The sequence below is a fragment of the Maylandia zebra genome, linkage group LG15 (genome assembly GCF_041146795.1).
Source record: "Maylandia zebra isolate NMK-2024a linkage group LG15, Mzebra_GT3a, whole genome shotgun sequence".
Classification (NCBI taxonomy): Eukaryota; Metazoa; Chordata; class Actinopteri; order Cichliformes; family Cichlidae; genus Maylandia; species Maylandia zebra.
This window is the reverse complement of record NC_135181.1, coordinates 16,996,072-17,019,874: the sequence shown is the minus strand read 5'-3', so window position 1 is coordinate 17,019,874 and position 23,803 is coordinate 16,996,072. Positions and strand designations below refer to the sequence as shown.

The 23,803-nt window shown below is 38.2% G+C and overlaps 1 protein-coding gene across 3 annotated transcripts in view; it reads left to right on the top strand.

Annotated features, from left to right (window-relative positions):
- The window catches only part of sipa1l1 (signal-induced proliferation-associated 1 like 1), a 101,671-nt gene that overhangs the window by 41,551 nt on the left and 36,317 nt on the right, over positions 1 to 23,803 (top strand). For 2 of the 3 annotated variants that reach the window (XM_024805132.2, XM_024805133.2), the window contains exon 3: positions 23,550 to 23,675. The exons of the other annotated variant lie outside the window; for it this stretch is intronic. The gene's annotated coding sequence lies outside the window, so the exon portion shown is untranslated. The remainder of the gene's footprint in view (positions 1 to 23,549; positions 23,676 to 23,803) is intronic. 3 annotated transcript variants of the gene reach the window in all.

Below are 23,803 nucleotides of genomic sequence, written 5' to 3'. Positions count from 1 at the left end.
CAGCCTAAATGCTTTTAAGGACAAACTCATAAACTGTCCAAAGGTTCAATATCAATATTAACCTTGTTAACTAATAATGGCTCCAGATGTATAATTTGTCAGACAAATACACATTTTTGTAGTTTTTCCTCAGATGAACCTCTGTGCTAAGAGCTCTTAAACAGTCAAGGCAAATTAAAAAACAAACAAACAAAAAAACCCTTGAGCTACAATTTGAAAGTCTGCACTTCACTCACATTTTCATTGTAACCAAACAGAATTGATGTATTAGCCCTACATGGCCAAGCATCCATGTCTACTATAGTAGCTACATCTATAGTCACTCCTATACAGTGGTTTGCTAAGTTTGCAGAATCTATTTAAACACTTCTCGCCTGAATGGATATCAACTCTTTTTGAAAAAGCACTTCCTTCACTTCCTGTTTGCCCAGGTTTTCCAGGTTTTGTTCCGCTGCAGGCAAATGCCCCATAGTGTTGACACATGTCAGTGGTTGTTTTACAACCTTGAACATCTTTGCATGAAGTTGAACTGATTTGATGGCATACATCTTTCTGGATGGTTGTAGCAGCACCGCCTGTGCTTGCAGTGTTTGTATGTATGATTGGAGGATGGAGGCAGCCATGGATGGATGGAAAGAAGAGAGAGTGAAAGCATAGTTGACTTGATGGACTGACTTACTCACTTACTTTAAGCATCCATTTCTTTCCCACTTTCAGTCTCAGCATCTCATCTCCTCCCACATACTCTCACATTGAGTGAGGAATCAGTCCTTCTCACTTCTATTATCTCTCCATATCTATCTCTGTCGCTCTCTCTGCCACTTCATTCTGGCCATTCTGTACCAATCGAATACGCCTGCTGTGGGCACGAATGAGTCCCACAGCAATCATACCACGTCCTCATTAGGTCTATTCTAGTGGCCCGCCTTATCCTGCTTCATCCCTTTTCTCCTATAATTGGGCAAAAACCTCTGCCTACCTGTCAGCAGCAGCCCCAGTACAAATGCTGCAATTTATTCTTTACTGCCACAGGGCATCTTAGAAGTGTGTAGGTTTTGACAATGGTTTCAGAGTAACCATGGGACATTGCTGTCCAGTGTCAATTATAGCAAATAGCTGAATCCTGGGGAATCAGTTGTTACACAGTCCACCACCACCTTTGCTACCTTACGTTAATGACTGTGCCACTGACAGAAAGAGGCAGCTTTTAAAAGTGAACACTCTCTGGTCACGTTATTAGTTACACTGGTTCTGCTGCTTGTTAAAGGAACTATCTAATCACATGGCAGAAACTTTAGGTGTATAGACACGGCCAAGAGGATCTGCTGAGGTTTAAGCCAAATGTCAAAATAGGAAAGAATGGTTTCTGCTGATACCAAGTACAGATCAATACCATTGCTAAATTAATCATTTTTATTCCTCACTGAGGTATTTTGAGTAAGGATTGCACCAACAGCTGATTGGTGCATCCCTAATTTGTACTGATCAGCTGCCTTTGAACTAGCATCATTCAGCGATAGCTCACAATGTATATGCAGATGAAGAGATGTAGAAAAGGTTAAAAGGTGAAGTTCAGTAACTTGCATAAAAAGTAACATGGCAGCCACTGACAGAGCGGTTGTGGCTAATTACAAGGACACGACCGGTATGTTGGCCAAGCTTTGTGGTGAATTACAGTTTAACTGAGTGTGCGTTTAGCCATTTTTCTTATGGTAAAAGCATGTTTTGTGTTGGTGAAATAAAATTTAAAAAGGGCCTCCAGTAACTTGCGTATAATGATATGTCTGTGATAACATGGACTTATATTTTGGTCATTTAATGGCTGTTTGCAAAGAGTGCTTTAATGTTTTAAGAGTTTTCATGTAAAGACTCAACTGAAAATGCATCAGAATAATGGCTGTTATGTCTCATTAAAAGAAGGGAAAGGAGCTATGTTTGTGCTAATGTACGTGTCTTTGCAAACTGCTCATAAGTGAAGAAAAGTACAATGAAAGAATAGAAGTAGCCCATAAGACTTGATGTAAACAACATAAAAGCACAGATCTATCGAATCTCAGCAATTTGGACTGCGGGTGGTGGTGTAATGATGCAGTGGATATTTTTTGGCACAGTTTGAACCATTTAAACACCATAGCCCCTCTGAGTTTTGTTGGAGAGTGTACGTGTGCGTAACATCTTCTAATGGCTGCTACAGCATGACACCATGCCTGGTCACAAATCTCAAGTAAGCTCAGGCTGGTTTCTGGAACATGACAGTGAGTTCACTTACATTAAGTGACTTCCACGTTCACCAGATCTCCATCTTTTTTTCAATGCAGTAGGAGAATTGCATCATTAAGGTGATACCTGTGTCTACAGCACATCCCAAAGGTGCTCTATTGCAGCGGTCTCCAACCCCCAGGCCACAGACTGGTACTGGTCCATGAAGTATCAGGCCGCGAGAGTTGAACCTCGGTTGTGAAATTTATAGCTTTCAAGGTTTTTATCATTTACTCAGTTTCCCTGGGCTTTTCCCATGTTGTAGTAATGTATCTTATTTTGAAAGAAATATTTATGTGTTACCATAGCGACCAGAGCGCATTAAGGGGCAGAGAGGAGGATGTCACTCTTAGGTGTTGTTGGCGCATTTCAGGAATTCACATTTATTATTATATTTACAAAATGCCACAGTTTCTTTCTTAGTTGTATCACTTTATGTTGTTTATCTGCGACACCTTAAAGGGCGGCCTGTGAAAATATTGTCTGACATTAAACCGGTCCGTGGCACAAAAAAGGTTGGGGACCACTGCTCTATTGGATTGAGAGCTGGTGACTGTGACCACTTGAGTACAGTGAATTCATTGTTGTGTTCAAGTAACCAATTAGAAATTATCTGAGCTTTGTAAGCTTCCTGTGTCTGACTGGGAAGCAGTGGGATGGTGGTTAACACTGTTGCCTCACAGCAAGAAGGTCCTGGGTTATCTCGGTTTAATCCGGCTTCCTCCCACAATCAAAGGACATCCAGTTAACGGGTGTAGGTTAACTGGTGATTCAGAATTTCCCATAGTTGTGAAATAGTTATCTGTTATGAGCTTTGTGACATGCTGTGTTATCCCGCTGGAAGCATCCCTTGATGACCTATGGACGTGGTCACCATCAATACTAGACTCTGGTGTTTAAACAGTGCTAGGTTTGCATTAAGGGAACCTAAATGTGCCAAGGAGATATTCCTCATATAATTACAGCACTGCCACCAGTGTCAGCCATTGTACAAGGAAGGGGTGAGCCATGCTTTTTTTTTTTTGTGTGTATATACACTGGAGTCTGAGCCCTAAAATCTAAATGCTGCAGCAGAAATTGAGATAGAGAGACATTTTTCCTATTTTTGTTTTAATTTTTTATTCTTTGGTCCAATTTTAGTGAGCCTAAGTGAATTATAACATCAGTTTGATGTTTTTGTCTGGCAGCTGGGCAGCCAGCGTCAATCTGCTGCTCTAAACCATCTGCTTCAAGGTTCAGTGTGTTGTGTGTTTGGAGATGCTCTTCTGCGCACTTTTGTTGCAACGACTGGTTATTTGAGCTCCTGCTGCCGTCCTATGAGCTCGAAGGCTCCTGTGTTCTCTGTCATTAATGAGGCATTTTCACCCAGAGAATTGCCATGGATTTCTGCCATGCAACCGGCTCATTACTTGTTTTAATGAGCAGTTGAACACGCGTACCTAACAAGTGGCCGGTGAGCGTATTTAAGTTCATTTATTGACATAGGTGGATTGCTTGTTTGGGCTGACTACACATGATCGGGTGGTACTTTCTAGAAGCAAAAATGTAGTTATGCATACTTATTTAGGTTAAAAAATATTTTTTTTTATACTGTTAAAGCTTGAATTTTTGTAGCATACCTGGGTTTGGTGGCTTTTGTATATTGTTTCAAATGCCATTAAAATAAGAGCAAAACTAAAAGGGCAGAGTAGATGAAGAATGAAGACACAGTTAAACATATTTTATTTAAAATGGGGGAAATTTGGAATCGAAGAATACTTATGTTATCAAAAGCAGAAGACATGTGGTAGCATAATCAACTTTGTTATTAATACAATAGTTTGTATGTTGTTATATATATATTTTTTTCTTGGAAATTAACACTCTGGACTTTAGTCATGAGAATAAATGTCTCATCCATTCCCCATCTGACCTGCCACTTCCTCTGGGTAAGCAGGAAGAGGCTGAGATGTGTTTCCTGTTGGAATATGAGACTGCTTCCTTGGCAAAAGCACAAGCTGGCATAGCCCTGGGTCTGAAAGCAACAGGAAGGAGTAGGGTTTCCTTACTGTATATTCATTGCACTCTGCATTATCCCCATCTCATTACAAGGCAGAAGCAGCTATCCGTACAATCCTTTTTTCTTTTTCTTTTTAAAACTTTGTAGGACTGATCATTCTTGACTAGTCTAAAAATCTCACAAACGAGAACTACATCTAAAAGGAACTTTTCAAAGTGTGCAGTGACAATTAAGAAGTTGTGCTACCATAGTTATAATCTCTTTTATTTTGTCTTTATAATAAGTGAATACATAAATGTAAAAACTTTAGTTACTCCTTGGTGTAGTGGGTTAGGTATTCACTTAACAAGCAAAAGATCCACGGTTGAATATCTGGAGGAGACACAAATTCCTTTCAGGAATGGCATCCGACATAAAAACAGCCAAATCAAAAAGTGCTGTGAATAACAGAACCTTGTGAATAATGGAACAGCTGAAAGTAGCTTTATGAATAGAAAAAAAGAATAATATTTGGGTTTCCCATCACTGGTTACTTGTAAGCATTTAGCAACGGTATGTAGTATTAAATTTGTTATGTAGAGTACAAACACACATTTCTACTTTGCTGAACAAATGAATCAAAAGGCTTTGATTATACAGATCATATTGGGTGCCAAATGTAATTTGTACAAGCTTAGACTATATTAGTCCGACTTTGTCCTCTGCACTTATACTATTACTCAAATTATACTTAAATTTTGATTGTGTATGAAAAACTGCTTGTAAGAAAGAGTATGACTGTGTCCATGGAGAAGCTGATGTTTGTGGTATTATATGGTGTTTTGGAAAAGTGTATGCTTATGTCTATACGTAGGCTTTGTTGAAAATGTATATAATTTCTCTTAAAAAGATAAATCTCAAGAAGGAAAACATGATAACCCTATCTGAAGTCGTTCTAGGCTATTCCTCCACCAGTTTTTGTAACTCGTAGCTTGGATGTTGCATGCTCTCTGATTTTCATGCAGTAAGACTAAAAGCTTCCCGCTATTGTTACAGCAAGCTAATAAATTCTTACTGATGTCAAGTTATTACAACAAAGATATCATGTGTAGCCTCTCTTTCCTGTTAATTGGTTGTCTTCCAGTGAAATTTTCCATTTAAATTTCATTAACCACTGCTGTTGGCTCTCCCATTGTGAGTTTTACACTGCATGTGCTTTGACTGTCTTAATTTTCAAAATGCTGTTTTTCACCAACACTAGGTTGTTTGTCAAATTTCCCCCATTTTAATTAGAATGAAAACAACAGAATTAGAATGAAAACAACAGAATTAGAATGAAAACAACAGAATTTGAATAAAAACAACAGAATTTGAATAAAAACAACAGAATTTGAATAAAAAGAGTAGAATTAGAATGGAAACAAAAGCATTTGAATGCAAACAACGGAATTGCAATAAAAAGAACTGAATTTGAATAAAAAGAACTGAATTTGAATGAAAACAACGGAATTTGAATGAAAACAACGGAATTTGAATGAAAACAACGGAATTTGAATGAAAACAACGGAATTAGAATGAAAACAACGGAATTTGAATGAAAACAATGGAAGTTTAAAACAAACAACAGAATTAGAATGAAAACAACAGAATTAGAATGAAAACAACGGAATTAGAATGAAAACAACGGAATTAACATGAACAGAACAGAATTTGAATCAAAACAATGGAATTTGAATCAAAACAATGGAATTTGAATGAAAACAACAGAATTGCAATAAAAAGAAGGGAATTAGAATGAAATGAATAGAATTTGAATGAAAACAACGGAATTAGAACAGAACAGAATTTGAATGAAAACAATGGAATTTGTTTTCAAATTCCATTGTTTTCATTCAAACAACAGAATTAGAATGAAAACAACGGAATTAGAATGAAAACAACGGAATTAGAATGAAAACGACGGAATTTGAATGAAAACGACGGAATTTGAATGAACAGAACAGAATTTGAATGAAAACAACAGAATTTGAATGAAAACAACAGAATTTGAATGAAAACAACAGAATTTGAATGAAAACAACAGAATTTGAATAAAAACAACGGAATTAGAATGAAAACAACGGAATTGCAATGAAAACAACGGAATTAGAATGAAAACAACGGAATTAGAATGAAAACAACGGAATTTGAATGAAAACAACGGAATTTGAATGAAAACAACGGAATTTGAATGAAAACAACGGAATTAGAATGAAAACAAAAGCATTTGAATGAAAACAACGGAATTAGAATGAAAACAACAGAATTTGAATAAAAAGAGTAGAATTAGAATGGAAACAAAAGCATTTGAATGAAAACAACGGAATTACAATAAAAAGAAGGGAATTAGAATGAAATGAATAGAATTTGAATGAAAACAACGGAATTAGAACAGAACAGAATTTGAATGAAAACAATGGAATTAACATGAAAACGACGGAATTTGAATGAACAGAACAGAATTTGAATCAAAACAATGGAATTTGAATGAAAACAACGGAATTGCAATAAAAAGAACTGAATTAGAATGAAAACAACGGAATTAGAATGAAAACAACGGAATTAGAATGAAAACAACGGAATTAGAATGAAAACAACGGAATTAGAATGAAAACAACGGAATTAGAATGAAAACAACGGAATTTTAATGAAAACAACGGAATTAGAATGAAAACAAAAGCATTTGAATGAAAACAACGGAATTAGAATGAAAACAACGGAATTTGAATGAAAACAACGGAATTAGAATGAAAACAACAGAATTTGAATAAAAAGAGTAGAATTAGAATGGAAACAAAAGCATTTGAATGAAAACAACGGAATTACAATAAAAAGAAGGGAATTAGAATGAAATGAATAGAATTTGAATGAAAACAACGGAATTAGAACAGGGCCCTGTTTCAGGAAGCCGGTTTGGAAAACTCAGAGTGAAAAACGACACTCACGGTTGAGTAACCCCGAACTGTCCAACTCGGAATATTCCGTTTCAGAAAGGCTGATAACAATTAGTTCAGTCAACGCGGAGTTGCTTTAACCCCAAGTGAAGCGCGCGGACGAGGATACATAAAGCCCTGATAAGCGGAGCACAGATTAAGCGAGTCACCATGGAGACGGAGGGAAAGAAGGCGCGGTCAATGTATTTCACAGCGCTTGAGGCCGAAATTCTGATGGCAGCATATGCCGATAACATGCAAATTCCGCGGAAAAAAGTAACACAGCCACAGCTGCAAAAGCATGCATGGCAAAACATAGCCGACAGAGTCAATGCGTGAGTGTTAATTTAAACATTGATCGAGGGATTTCCACCCATTTAACACGTTATTTTATCATATGTTATTTTATTTGTTATTTTATACATTTTATTTTGTGATGTGATGTGAGCGCAGGTGCAACCCAACAGGCCCCAAACGTGCCTGGCAGCAAGTAAAAATGAAATATAAAAATATAGTCCAAACAGGTAAGGTGTAATTGTATTATGAGCCATAGTGCTTGATCTGTTTGTCCTATGTAAATCAATTGCAGTTAGAGGCTACATTAATTTTCTTTCTGTAAGCACTTATTGAAATTATCTGAGCACATTACAAGTACATATTTGCTTACTCTGTATGCTCAAATGTGGCCCGTTATAGCCAACAGAAAAAAAGCGGAGGCCCGAAAAACAGGTGGGGGTCCTCCACCACCACCACTCACAGAGGCTGAGCAGTTGGCCCTCAGCCAAAACAGTGGGCGCCCTGTGGCCGAAGGCATCTCTGCGGGCACATCCTCTGAGTCAATAACCCCGCAAGACACAAGTGCCTACATAAGGGGTAAATTCAAAATAATACATGATGTGCATACATCCTTTCTTCACAGTCACCTTTGCAGTGCGACACATTCATTTGATAAACTCTTTACCATAATGAATTATTTTGTAGTGAAGTTATTTTCCGACTGATTTTGCCTTCCCTCAGCCTTGGTTGTCTTTGAGAGCATAATGACAATGAAGTGTAAGGTGCTTGGTATGTTTGTTAATTGCCATTTGGTCCCTTGTAAGTTATAAGTGACCTGTATAAACCTCATATTCTATCAGTTGATGGTGATGGTGTACTGCATCTGGTGCAGCCTCCTGTTGAGCCAGACCAACATGCAGTTGTGAGTAATACTCCACAGATTATATGAGTTTACAGTAGAACAGCAATGTTGTCTATTTCTTTACTACAGGAAAATAATGAAGAAACATTGACAGCTGTTACAGAGGAGGAAGCAACAGAGACACTTTATGAGGTTTACATCTTTTAATACTTTGTGTACAGGAAATACAGGCGACCAATAAAGCCAGTTGAACAAAAAATCTGTTTATTCTTCTTTCAACATGTTGAGGTGATGGGTCAAAGGAAATGATTGTGACATATGGTGTCTCTGACTGCGCTTCCATCTTGTATGTCCGTGGGAGGGTCAGGATGTTCATGGTTTGGATCACTGCTGATGTTTGGTTCAGAAGGACAGTGTTCTCCTCTAATTGTGGCAATGTTGTGAAGAATCACACATGCCACAATAATGTCACATGCCCTTTCTGGGGTGACCCTGAGTCTTTGCAGGCACTGGAACCGGGCCTTAAGCATTCCGATAGTCATTTCAATTCTGGCTCTTGTCCTGCAATTAGCCAGATTATATCGCTGCTGTGGGCCCGGTTCAGGGTCAGGGTAAGGGGTAAGCAAATAGGGGGTATCCATGTTTACCCTATCACCAAGCAAGTAGCCAGTGAACTCTCCTAAGACAGAAGGATACACTTCAGTTCAAATGTCCCTGAAGCAATTGGTCTTTATATATTTTAAAGTATTCTCAACTCACCATGTCCAAATTTTGTGCTCAGTGTACATTCACGGAATATTTGTGAGTCATGGACAGAGCCTGGCCACTTGGCTTCCACATTTGTGATAATGTTGGCAGCATCACATATGATCTTCACAGTGCAGAGAACACAAATTAGCATCCATTACTATAATGAAATAATTTGTTAGTTTGACATGCTACAGGGAACTATGTACCTGTACATTAATGCTGTGGAAAGACTTCCTGTTCACATAGGCTCCTTCAGTAAATGAAGGAGAAATGATTGGAATGTGAGTGCCATCTGTACAGCCAATCACGCCTGGGAACCCTGAAAATAAATGTGCAATTTAAGTAGTAGTCCAAGTATCACCACATCATACATTAAGTTTTGGTCATCCTGATACCTGCAATTTTGTGGCATCCCTCTTTGATAAATCTTGTGGGTCTGTGACCGGGGAACACCACAGACGAGTACAGGAGACGTTTCAGTGCAACTGTAACATTCCTGACTGCCCGACAGACGGTAGCCTTGGAAACGTGCTCAGCGTCACCAATATTATACAGAAAGCTCCCGTTTGCAAGAAACTGAAGTGCAATACAAATAATATGCAATGAACTGAGAGCATGTCCGCGATGTGTCACATGCGTAATATATGGCCTGAGGATGTTATCCAAATAAATTATAGATTGTGCTGAGAAACGGTAACGTTCGCACAGAAAATCATCAGGAAATGATAAAATGTCCAAACGCGCTCTGATCACTCTCTCCCGGCGGAGAGCTCTGCGGAGAATTTGGGCTTCACGATCTACTGGCTCTTCAAGGAAGTGGCACGCCATGTCCGACACTTCCTACTGTCAGGTTTCCGACAAAGGGGCGGAGACAGTCAGGGTTAGTTGTAGTAAACCTGCTAGGGGGCAGGTTAGCTTCACAGAGTGTGTCGTCATAGTGACTCACTCAGGCTGCAGCTGAACTCGCTTTGTGAAACCGAAAACCCAGAGTTTTCGTTAACTCAGGGTATACTTACTCAGTTTTTCCACTAAACCGGCTTCCTGAAACAGGGCCCAGAACAGAATTTGAATGAAAACAATGGAATTAACATGAAAACGACGGAATTTGAATGAACAGAACAGAATTTGAATCAAAACAATGGAATTTGAATGAAAACAACGGAATTAGAATGAAAACAACAGAATTTGAATAAAAAGAAGGGAATTAGAATGAAATGAATAGAATTTGAATGAAAACAACGGAATTAGAATAGAACAGAATTTGAATGAAAACAATGGAATTTGAATGAAAACAATGGAAGTTTAAAACAAACAACAGAATTAGAATCAAAACAACGGAATTAGAATCAAAACAACGGAATTTGAATCAAAACAACGGAATTTGAATCAAAACAACGGAATTAACATGAACAGAACAGAATTTGAATCAAAACAATGGAATTTGAATGAAAACAACAGAATTGCAATAAAAAGAAGGGAATTAGAATGAAATGAATAGAATTTGAATGAAAACAACGGAATTAGAACAGAACAGAATTTGAATGAAAACAATGGAATTTGTTTTAAACTTCCATTGTTTTCATTCAAATTCCATTGTTTTCATTCAAACAACAGAATTAGAATGAAAACAACGGAATTAGAATGAAAACAACGGAATTAGAATGAAAACAACGGAATTAGAATGAAAACAACGGAATTAACATGAAAACGACGGAATTTGAATGTACAGAACAGAATTTGAATCAAAACAATGGAATTTGAATGAAAACAACAGAAAACAACAGCATTTGAATGTACAGAACTGCTATCTGCGTTTCTCTCTATCCTCCTCTTTCGGCTTACATGTTTACTACATATAACAAGTACTGGAGAGCGAGCTGCTTTCGTTCTCAGTCCTACTCACTCCTCTCTTACTGCAGTGCTGTTCTAGCTCACTGTTGCCCACGCAGAGCTGCGCCATTTTGGAAATCTGCAGCTCGTTTCTGATGGCTGCAATCCATGGCTCTCTCTCTGTTTTTTAAATAAGTCACCTGTGCTGTGAGGCAGTGGAAAACAAGACGTCCTAATTTACTCAGTAGGCTTGTTTCATATCCAAATGCATGACTTGTCACCAGTTAAACGATCCTCTTGCTTTGCAGAATTGAACCAGAGCAAGCGAGACCATGTTGAGTTGTACTTGCTGCTGAGAAACGTGTAATTATCTACATTTCCGTTTCTGTCCTTTTCTGTCTCCCTCAGTTTCACAGCTATTGTGTACCACAGTTCTCTGATACGTTGGATTGTCTTGTTAAGCAGCAGCTGGGATTTTCTTTGGAACTACGCATGAAAGCGCTTTATATTTTTATAGTTGTTGATTTTGTGGGATTGTTGCTCAATCAAGCCACATAATTTGAATATGACAGTTCTGCCAGTTACCAGTGTTTTTATTTACTTTTTTAGATTAGATGACAGAGACCTAGTTTGTTTTCCTCTCTAACCTACCCTGTTTCTTACAAGTTGCTTCTCTGCTTTTGTCTTCCAGAACTTTTCTCTTCACTCTTTTTATTCTTTTAATTTCTCATCTTTTCTCTTCATATCTCTCCTACATCCTCTTTCACAGCACCCTCTCTTCAGTGCCTTTCTTTATCTCTGTACGGCCCCTCTATCAGCCCCCAGCCACCATGTTAATTACACCACAGTTCTTTTTCTCTATTATTCACCACTCTGCTATTTCTGTCACCCTCACTGCTGTGCCTGCATTTGCTACATCGCCAGCATTTTGCTAGGGTCTGCAGTGGCTGTTGAAATGAGGAGGGGGCGTGTACTGGTGCCCAATTCAACAACAAATGGTTGTTTAGCGTCATCTGATTGGCACAGATTAGTGGGCTGTTGGCGGTGGTGTGGAGGTGGCAGTTGCAGAAGACCAGGCAGCTTCATTGCTGCTGTCTGTGCACTGCAGACTGATCTATTTGCCTGGTTTCTTTAAACGTGTCTTTAAATGGACTTTTGCTGTCAACAACATCAAAACGAGCTGGATTGCTCACATAAAGCCAAATTAAACTCTATTAATGGGTGCATATTTATCTATGCCACCCTCACTACTGAAGTTAGAATGGCTGAGACAAGTTGCAGTGCAGAAAACGACATCTTAAACGCTAAGCAGCCGAACAGTTTGTATTATGATGATGACGACATTTTGTGCATTAATGCCAGAGTTACTGAATGTGGTAAATGTTTATCAGTGCAAGCTACTTCACTCCTTGATTTATGTAGATTAACTAACTTTATTTAATTTCAAGTTCATGTTCAAATATGTAGTTTTGCTAGTATTCAAAGCACTCTCAGATCTTGCAGCTATTGCGTGTACAGTTGCCATCAATCGTAATGCCTTCGGTAGATTTAGTTGCTTATTTTAGGCACTGTAGGGCTATGGTAAATGGATTGGAACCTCTCAGATAGGACCTGAAGTCTGTCTGCGTGTGCCTTCTTCAGTGTTTTACTTATTTATTATCTTTATGTAGACACACTAGACTGAACAAGGTGTGACAGTATGCATTTTGCAGGAAAAAGTGACAGAAATAACTGATTTTCAGGCAATGCAATGAAGAGATTTTTTTTTTTTCTTTAAGTAATTACTTTTGAAGTAATAGTAGATACTGTGGCTCGACATATCACACATCAAATGAAAACAACTCAACTATTTTGATTTAGCAACACAAATTTTTGTAAAATCAGTATATAAAACATGACCGTCTGTGAAAACCGATCAAGCACACAGACAGTATAAAAGATGGTTGTAGCTACTTTGAGGTGGCTGCAGGATTTTTGTCATCACCATCTTACTATTTTGAAACCACATGTAATGAGAAGGCGGCAGGTCTGGCTTTAAAACCACACTCTATTATAAAATCGAATTTGTTTTGTATTCAGTGTGACGCTAAATGTGTGAGTGAGCCCACAAACTCAGCAGGATTAAGCCACAAAGCTTTATAGGCTATGGGATCGCAGGTCTTTTTGCATCACCCCCTAGCAGGTTTTTGTCTATGATTAAGCTTTCCAACACTAATTACATTATACTTATACAGGTGGAATTTAATAAATGTATGCATGAATGCATGTATGCATGCATGCATTTTTTTACATCTGTCTCATGGATTGTTGGGAAGTTGAAAATAAAATTTGAGTAGTTTATTACAGCTCGACCGATATTATTAGGGCTGATATTATCAGCTGACGTATGTAAATAATTTTCAAATATCAGCTGATAAATAAAAATTAAAAATGTAAAGAACTTCTCTCTTGCTTTTGGAACATCATGAACACAACAATCAGCTGGATGCAAACAAAGTTAGGCAGAGCATAAATGTGTAATCTACAGCTTGTTGTTACATTAATATTTATTCAATGATAATAATGTTATTACTATAACAATACCTAATACCTGTATTGCATGTTGCGACAGATCTTACCAATAAAATGTACTTTCAGTGCAAATGTCGAGCTATCTTTGCTGGGTTTGCTGTAATATTATTTAAACTCACATTGAAGGATGCTGTTTTAAGTAAGTCTAACTTGAGTCTAACTTCAGTCATGTATGAATGACCACATATGAAAAGTAAAAAATGCTCATAAGTCAAAGACAAGAGAGGAGTTAAAGTACGAGTCAAGTTGATACACCTAAAAGAAAAGTCACTGTAGCTTGCTACTAACTAACCACCCTTTATCCTCAGAAAAATCATCTCTGCTTGCATGAATAATAGACCAGCATTTCATGAGGGCAATTGGCTTAATGGACCTGATTCATCATAACTTGCATGACCCAGATGCTGTCCTGTGTGATTTAAAGTGCACACGGCGGCAGGGTATTTCTTGGCTTACAATGGACCTCTGGAGGCTGACTTTGCTCGTAAGCACAAGTGGTCCACATTTGCTAAAGGCATTGACTCTGTTGCCTTATTTGAGAAATATCTTTGAATATTCCTACTATTTCAGATCATTTCATAAACTAAAAATGGATACTATGCTTCAATAAATTTAGCTATAATCAGCAGTTATGGTCATGAGTGCGCATGCGCCATTAGCGTGCTGCCTGCTGTAACCCCTAATTTCCCTCGGGATGAATAAAGTATTCTGATTCTGATATAGAGTTGGTGACTTACCTGACTTGTCTTTGTGCTAAAACCCCCATTTGGTACCTCACCAAAATTCCTGACTGTCCAAGAGCATAGTTGGTTTCTGATGTTTAGTTGTGGGACAAATACAAACATGTATACACATGCTTTCATGCAGGGGATGTAGGAAAGCTCTGAGTGTTGCTTTCAAGGCATGTTAATGACCTCAGGACAGTGTTTAGAGAATCTGGTCAGGATGCGGTCTTAACTTATTCTTTCTCACATGCAGTATTCTGCTTCTGAGGAATTCTCAAGTGAAATATTGTTTTTGGCATAGATGATGGTGAAGCCTGGGTAAATGGCACAATTGGGCATTACAAGGTTATTTGCACTAGGAAGCTAGTAGGATGTAGACAGTTTACTATCTGATCAAAGCATAAGTGGCACTTAAGTCAGTTTCTCCTAAGTAACCTAAGTAGTTAAGGTGTTGCTCTCTCCTAATTAATCTGTTAAAAGCTTAATTATACAGTGTGCTACATGTGGTACTTGAAAACCACATTGTATTAACCAATACTGTAAATCTACTGTGAATCTTTTTGATGTATGGCATTCAGAGCCAGTAAATAACACACTCAAGTACCAGCATAATAGATAAAAACAATCTGAATCTCTGATCTGTGATGATGTGCAACATTCTCTGAGTTTCCACCAGATACATTGTTATTCTTCCAGTGACTTTTGTACAATAAGATAGAATTTTCACCCAGGCAACCCAGTATGTCAGACCTTTCTGTTAATGTATCCACCCGCCATAATGTAACTGTGAAAATACATTAGTGATTCGCTTGGTTCTTTCTCTGCTGATGACAGAAAGGCAGAGGTTGGTGAGTAAGTTGAGCTACGCCACAAGGAGAGCCCTTAATGATGATTAATGCTGTTCACACGCAGCCGGCTATAATGAGTAAACACAAGTACATGGAAATCGGGTAAACAACTGAAGGTGAGAGTAGTTTTAAAAACGGTAAAGTCATGAAATCCAGAGAATTGGGGGGGGGGAAGCTGTAAAATTCTGTGATAACTTTGTCTTCTCTTTCTTTTACCAACAGCTGATAGAAGCTCTAAAAGGTATAAAGGACCTTGTGGCTATGCTTTGTATTCTTGGATCCATGCAAACTACAGAAACCTAAATAATAGTAGTAGTATCCAGGCGGAGAATGAACCATGGCCTTACTAACATTGTTTCTCACACATGCACCAGAAAAACAGGAGATTCCTTCTGTATTTACTGTTCGCATGTTTTTTTCCTTGCACATTTTGCTTTGCTTGGACATTTCTGTGTTGTAAAAACAAACTCACCATCTAATTCAGGCCAGAGCAAACAAGCTATAGGTGTGAAAATTCCCAAGTCTCATTGTAAATTTGGGGAGAGGCAGCAGTTTCACAGGGAGCAACTTGCATGCACTAACATGCACGCATGGCCAAAACTTTAGAACAGTAAAGTGAAGATTACAACACACAGTGCAGGAGGTGTGGCTTTGCTAAGGACACCATTACTCCAATGGCCTCATAAGAACTGAGTGCAAAATTGAATGAAATTGAGTAAATCTGTTCAATGAAATGGTGGCGCAGTCGCCAGAGGCAGGTATACTGGTGCCTTAACACCTGTGCTATCTACCAAAGTCATTTTTATCTGTGTTAAAAAATAAAGCTCATAGATACCTAGTACCTGAGCAGAATGCATATATTCCAGCATTAAAGTGACTGCCCATTGCTGTAACTATTGCTAACATACACACACAGACCCTCTCTCATCACTCAAATCTCAATGCTGCTCTCCGCCTTCCACTGTTATTCTGTGGTAGCTGGGGAAGTGGAAGCGCTGTAGAATAAACTATAAGAATACCTTCAGAGCTCTCAAAAGTCCCCTCTTACATTTTAGTGAGCAAGAGAGGAGACCCCAAGCTCACCACCAAGCTCTGCAGAGGGAGGAAAGAAAAAAATCTGCAAACCACGTTCATCTTTCCACACAATTACAATTTCAGTTTGAAAGGCTCTGAGCAGAAACTCCAACACTTTGGACTGCCTGCTGCCTGGCAGCTTTCAAAGAGAATGTTTGATTTTATTATTTATTTTTTTCTCCTTATCTTCTCTGTGTCTTGGCCTAGCATTTCCTCATCTATGCTCAGACAAGCTGAGATGAAAAGCTGTTTACCTTTCAAACAGCTCTATAGTATTCAAAAGTGCTGTAGGTCATGACTGTTACTGTGTGACAAGCACACATTTCGTTGTTTAGGGGACATCATTTATGCAGAACTCTTATTGTTGACATGTTTGTGATTTCTGAGAACACTTAAAACCATCAGTGCTACTTTTTAAAATGTCTCTTTATATACTTTTGAACTGCTGAAGTCTTCAGGAAGTTTCAAAATATTTGAAACTGTCGGGCCACATTGGCAGAAGGTTTAAACCAAATGAAAGTTGGAGTATGTAATGCTGCTGAGCCTGGGAAAGATGACATGGGTGAGAAAACAAGAATGTGATGCAACAGCGCTCATTATCTCTCTGTTTGCTTTGTTTGTTTAACTTATGAGACAGACAGAGAAAGAGACATGGAAATGCAAACTAAATGTCTGCATCATAATCTGGACCCCAGTTGGTTGAGGCAACCAACTTGCCTCAGTGGTCACACTGATGCCACCAGTGTTTTGGCACCTGGTGTACAAAAGGACATGCTGTCAAAGATTAAGTCAGTGTTCCTCTCTTTCTGTTATTTGTAATTGGCACTGCTCACATTAGGCTTGCATTGCACCACGAGCCATCCAGGAAGCAATATCTCTTTGAATTTACGCTCAGTAGGTTTTCCCCATTATATACTGCAAGTCCAGAAGCCTGCAGCTTGAAGCTTTGGCTTAGAAACTGTTTCTGCTTTGAGCCTGTGAAAACCATTGAGACATAACGTAGTATGCGTTGTCAGGACGTAGAAAAACATGACGTGACTTGACCTGACTCACCAGTTGGTGTAGTAATGATGTCTGTCTGGGGAAACAGGTGTGCAATTGTCAAATATCTACTAACAGAAAAACATCACAGTTAGAGAGTTATGCTTCTTTTTTCTTCTCCTATTTTTCTTTTATGGTTTTCTTAAATCTTCTGCCTCCACACTTCTGTCTGGTCTCTGATTGGAAGGTACTTAGAGTATCTTTGCTAAACACAGGTTTGGGAAAACTATCCATTTTCTTCTACACAATACAGGTTGATTAAAGAATGGAGACTATTAATTTTCTTTGTACCTTTCTGAAAATACTAATTGAATGGATTGAAGAAACAAATCGTAGCGTTTCTCTGCACCTGATCTGCTCACATGCACACACATACCATACCATTCACACTCAATGCACTTATTCCTAAACTTTATGTGCCGCCTCTTTAACGGTCTCTTTTCATGGTGCAGAACTAGCCTCCATCAGTCAGTGAGAACTCATCTGCTCTGTAATATTCAGGTGCATGACTCACTGTGCACTGAAGCATATTAATAGTCTCACAGTGACAGTCACCGGCACACCTGGACTGCTTAATGGCAACTTTAGACTGGCAGAAACATTAAAAAAAAAAATAATAATAATAATATTTAATACTCCATAGTTTTATTTATTCTTCATCAGTGTTTTTGCTAATACATTATTTTACTATACTAACTAGCCCAGTTAAATATTAACATCTACACTGATTTGCCACTTTGTTAGGTACATCTTGCTGTTACCAGGTAGGCCCCCCTTTAAGAACTGCCTTATTTCTTCAGGGCATAGATTCAGAAAGGGGCTGGAGACATTTGAGTCCATAATCATATGACGGCATCGTACAGCTGTTCAATGTCACATTCAAGAAAGCAGTTTGAGATGATCTGAGCTTTGTGACGTGATGCGTTATCCTCCTGGAAGCAGCCATCAGAAGATGGGTGCAGTAGTCATAAAGTGACAGAAGCAGTCAGCCATTCTTCTCTGGCATCAACAAAGCATTTTGACTCAGAACTTCATCTCACATTTTCTCTTTTTTAGGCCATTCTCTGGCGAGAGACCTAGGAGATGGCTGTGTGGGGAGTTTCTGAAATACTCAGACCAACAAAGACAGGCACAAACAGCCATGCGACATTCCAAGTTATTTAAATCGCCTTTCTTCCTCATTCTGATGCTTGGTTCGAACTGTTCCTAAATGCACTGGGTTAGTGCCATGTGATTGGCTGATTAGATATTTGTGTAAAACAAGCAGTTTAAGAGTGTAAGAAGCGAAGTTACCACTGAGTGTAGACAGTCGTAGTAACACTTTAACTTACATCCTATAGTTAGAACACATCAGCTGTGGTGATCATTACCATTTTTTTTAACATGCACCGCTGAAAAAATGACAAATGTGTCTAATGGTTTTCATCTGATGTCACACATAGCTGACGTGTTCCAATTACAAAACTCAAGTTGCAGTATTACTTCAATGAGAAGTTTCATGTTGGTTTATTTTTATTGAATGACAGAAAACTACACTCATCAGCCACTTCACCATATAAAAGGAAGTGTGTATATGTATGGGAGTGAATGCAACAAACCATCTGTTCTAGACGTGACGTTTGTACCCACAATAATTGGTAGAGCATTACATAATTCTTTGCAGGAAATGTTCGGGGGAATTACAAACCATATCATCTCTTACTGGTAATGAGGTCACACTGAAGTCGCTGTTAAGTGATTACTTATTCAGACAATTACACTAACTCCAGGTTGAAATCCTCATGGAAACTTTTATTGGAATGATGTGGAGCGTTTACTTGGAAAGGGCCGTAACTGCCAGTCGCCAAACATTGACTGCTTAATTCAAGATAAATTAATGGGTTACAACAAAGGGGTTTCCACATTCTGAATGTTACTTTAAAGCAGAAATGTTTTCTTGTAGCAGAACACAGGAATATTTAAAGGGTGCACCCAGTGATAACAAGCAGCCAACGCCCCTGTTCATGGTTTTGTTGCCTCAGAGGTTTTGAGCCAGAGGAAAAGGAAAATCACCAGAATTACAGAATTATAATCATTTCTTGTCTTTTTAAAAAAAACCCATGTTATTAGCTCATTGTACCTCTGTACATAGTCATCCCCACAGCCATTCTGAGCCAAAACAAACCCTGCTTTTTTTTTTTTTTTTTTAATGGTAATGATGTCAGTTATACAATGCTAATGCCAGTTATACTATTTCTTTTATAAATGGTAATGATTGTTTAACAGTGCTAACAAATTGCCTCACAGCAAGAAGGTCCTGGGTTCAAATCCATCATCTGACTGGGGCTTTTCTGTGTGGACTTTGTGTGTTTTCCCCGTTTCTGCACGGGTTCTCTCTGGGTACTCCGGCTTCTCTCCTCAGTCCAAAGAAATTAAGTTAGTGGGGTTAGGTTTATTGGTGATTCTAAAATGGCCAGGTTGTACCCCGCCTCTCGCCCTATGATATCTGATTTATTATAATACATAGTAAATCTGCAGTATTGCAGTTAGTTTACATTTTTCCAAGTACGTCTCGACACATTTATATGTCTGTATGTACAACAAAGTACTAGCCATTGTAATGATTCCTACTATGGAAATTTACAGTGACTAAGCTGTAAGACATCTGCAAATGCACAACAGTCAAATTAAAAATCATGTTTTTTTTTTTTTTTTCAATTTTATTTTTGGGTTCGTTTTTTTGTGTGCAAAATTCCCACTGTAGAGAATTGAACTTGCTCTCGTGTAAATCTCTAGATTTTTATCTTTTCAATCAAGTGCTTGATATGATATTACACATCCGCTTTCACTGTGTGATAATGTGCTTGGGGTCCCAGCCACTATCATTTGTAAGAAGTAAATAAGTCCCTCTGTTGAAATAAGTTTCCTGCCAGCTGGGCCAACAGATAACATCAGCAGCCATTACATTCACTGGGCCAAGGATGCTGCGCATTTACCTCAGGAATCGACCTCATTTAGACACTGCTAAAGGTTACTGAGTATCTGTCAGTATAATTGGTCCTCAGTGGCTGCATAGATGCGTGCAACGCCACATTCATTCATTTTGAATTGCCAGTCTTCCAGCCAAGCATACAGTTTAATCCTCTTCCTGTTTGCTCAGTTCTGAAACTCTTTCACTGTTTTTTTTTTTTCTCCACGTACTATCCAACTCGTTTTTTTTATTTTATTTATTTATTTTATTAAAAGTACTACGCAATCCTCTGTGGAATAAGTGAAGGGCACTCTGCAGCTAGTTATTCGGGAATTTCTACGAACATTATTGCTAAGGATTGTCTTATTGCATTGGAGTCACACTGGGTTAAATATGTACACTTGGGTTTTAAGGGGTATTTATTATTTTCTTCTTTTTTTTGGGTTGTATGGAAGCCCCAAACGCAATTTCATTGTTCTTGACAATGACAATAAATAAATAAATACTAAATACTAAATACAGTTTTTGAGTGGTAGTATCTTGGAGACGACACTGGTTCATAGCAGACTTTGTGGAACGGGAGGTAAAAACAAATGTGCTGTTTTTGATGGTGATAGCTGATGTGACAGTGCTGATTTGAATGATTGAATATGTTCAAAATACCAGCATGTGTGCTTTGTTTTTACCTCTGCACAGCCAAATGGATAATGGGACTATTTACCCAGGATATGTTCTGCAGAAATGATCAAAAATAAGCAGGAGTGTGGTGGAGAACTATTCATAATCAGATTTTGTGTAACAACAGAACATGTAAAACAGTTGTCAACAAGATTTGTATATAAATGAGAAAATTATAAAAAATATTTTTAGCCTAATATCAACCCAGCGGATTTTGTGCAAATTAAGCAGCTTGTGGATTAGAACATCCACTTGTTCTCTTGTTTGCATTAATTTGGATAAGAAGAAATTGAAATTTGTTCTTATTTGGTAGAAGAAGCCTGTTATGATTAGCTTCAAGGTCAGTAATGTTATCAACTTGTATCCACATACTTTTGTAATGAGCCTCAGGATTGGGTGTTATTGTGCAAGCAGTGTCCTCATTCACAAGGGCCTTTATCAGTCAGACAGTCTACAACAGAAGCGAGAGATCTCCTATTTTGGAATGACAATTGAAGTACTGCAGGGATTACTGTACTGCAAACAGAGCCGCAATGGCCAGTTTATTCTGTAATAGGACCAAAATGTGTCTGAATATTGGGAAACAGTCTTACAGTTACTCAGCCCCTTCTTCTGCTTTGGTTAATGGGAGAATATCTGTTCATTTGAGTTTAATTAAAGGAGCCTCGAGTGGGGAAAAAGTTGAACCAATCGATGTTGGTCTACAGTGGGTTGAAAGTATGCCAGCGTCGTACTGATTTTTGATATTTCCAATGAAGTAAAAAGTTTGACAAGCTTTTGCTGGCATAGAAGAAAATCGCTCGCAGGAGGTTCATCTATATTCATGTTCTTTCAGTTTCACAGTTCGCTCTGTTTTGAGACATTTGAAACTGTTTATAAAGCACCCAAGATGATTGTATATCTGTTCTACTAATGAGTTTCTGGAAAAAATGAATAAAAGTAAAACGCGGTGATTTGCAAATCATTGTAACCCCTTTGAAAACAGTTGTACTAATGCACCAATGGAGACAAGACAATTGAGAATTGTTTTTTTCTTTCTTTTTTTTTTGTCCCAAAACAATCTGCAGAAAATAGAGAGGCCTCTTTAGGAAATCCAAAATGTTCCCTTAGTGTTTGGCTCCTCATTATGTGTGTAAGGGAAATAGATACTTGTGCTCAAACACACATATGCTTAAGTGAAATGAAAGAGAATTTGGTGTTCAGTGAGCATTGGGAAACTGAGCAGATTCTGTAGTACACCAAAGCACCATAGATCTTTTTCAGATCAGAGTTAGGTTACAGATGATATTAAAAAGATCTTAATTTCTACTTGGAGCTGAACCACGTAGATGGTTTCCGTTTTAAAGACATGGAGAAATTTGTGACATAACCATGAATCATGTTAGCGATCCACAGTGTTTGTTCCACTTACATTAAAGATTACACTCAAAACGCTCAACAACTCTGTTACACCTATTGTTGTGGTTTTCCCAGTTAAAACTGCTCACAGCGAGTTCTGTGTGAAGCGATCAATACCCACTCTTCTTTCTCTCACACGCACACACACTTACTAAAACATGCACCGTACAAAACTCTGTATCACCATGGTGATTCAGAATGTGGTCTGAAAGGGAGAAGTGGTGCATTATTATGGACCCACCAGTAGACGAGCACATACTGGTCCTTGTTAAACTTGTGAATAGTGCTGTAAAGCAATTACTGCCACATTGTGTTTGACTGACTAAATGAGCTGCCCATCCTTACTGTGGCATCCTGTGAGGGTTTTTTTTTCCTGCTGTATTACTTTAATCTCCATCCTTAAGGTACTTAAGTGGCTCTAGTTATCTAATAGATATTTTGTTAACCTAATAATGTCTAGTAGAGTACTTTTGCATGATCCACATTTTAAAAAAAAAACTGTTTACTTGCCTTGCACTGCAACTTGGTCCAGCACCCAAGTTCATTCATTTTGCCAAACAATCTAACTTTACCTAACTTTGTCCTGATTGCCTGCCACTATCAATGAGCCAGAGCTCTGCGGTGGACATGGCCATATTAATCCTGCTGATCTATAACATAATGAGTATACAAGAGAAGGAAAAAAACTGTCTGAAGTAAGAGGAGTTTACTTTAGAGCAGGCTGAAGCTTAAGCTTTTTTTTTAAATGTTTTTAATATTTGTCATGTTAATATTGGGCATCCACAATTGCATAAAGAGAAAGGGGGAAAAAATATTTTAAAGATATTTTTAAATATAGCATTTTTTTTAAAGACTTTTGCTGTTGAATACCCTGCTAGTTTTAGAACACATTGAAAAGTCTAAGCTAAGAAGCTCCAATTTTGGAAAAAGGGTTTTGCTGGTTAATGTACTCTAAAGAGCCTGAGGAGACTTCATTCTCAACTTTACAGGCTGTGAGATACTCCCTATGACTAGATAGCAGACTGGGCTTGATGTGTAAAATTACTAGGCTCTCACGTAGCTGTTAATTAAATAACAGGGGATCTAATCTTTGACACTGCAGTAAAAATGGATAGACTCTAAACCCTAGAGTATATTCTGTATGCTGTATATGAGGATCTCAAAATTTCACAAAAATACCATAGTTTCCTATTTCTTTACTACTGCAGTAGAGTATCTGAAAGAAATGTAATACTAAAGAGTATGTAGCACTGAATGTAATTTGCCTTGTAATCTGACTTGTCTTCGGTTTCCTTCTGTCTTTGCTTTCTGTTCTCTCTCTCTACTGTTCTTCTCAGTTGCCGAGTTCCAGATAGAAAGAGTCCCCTGTCACCTGATTCCTAAGCAGACTGCTTGTAAGAGTCTTCAACAATAAAAGTTGGCCATCAACTAATTTCTCTTCATCAAGACTCACTACTGTAGAGGTACAAAATACCCCCCCCCCCCCCCCCCCCCCCTTTTTTTTTTTTTTTTTTAATGCTTAAAATCATTAGCGCCATTTATCCTTCTAGATTGTCTTCGTGTAAGCTGACCATTGGGCATATCGTCTCCA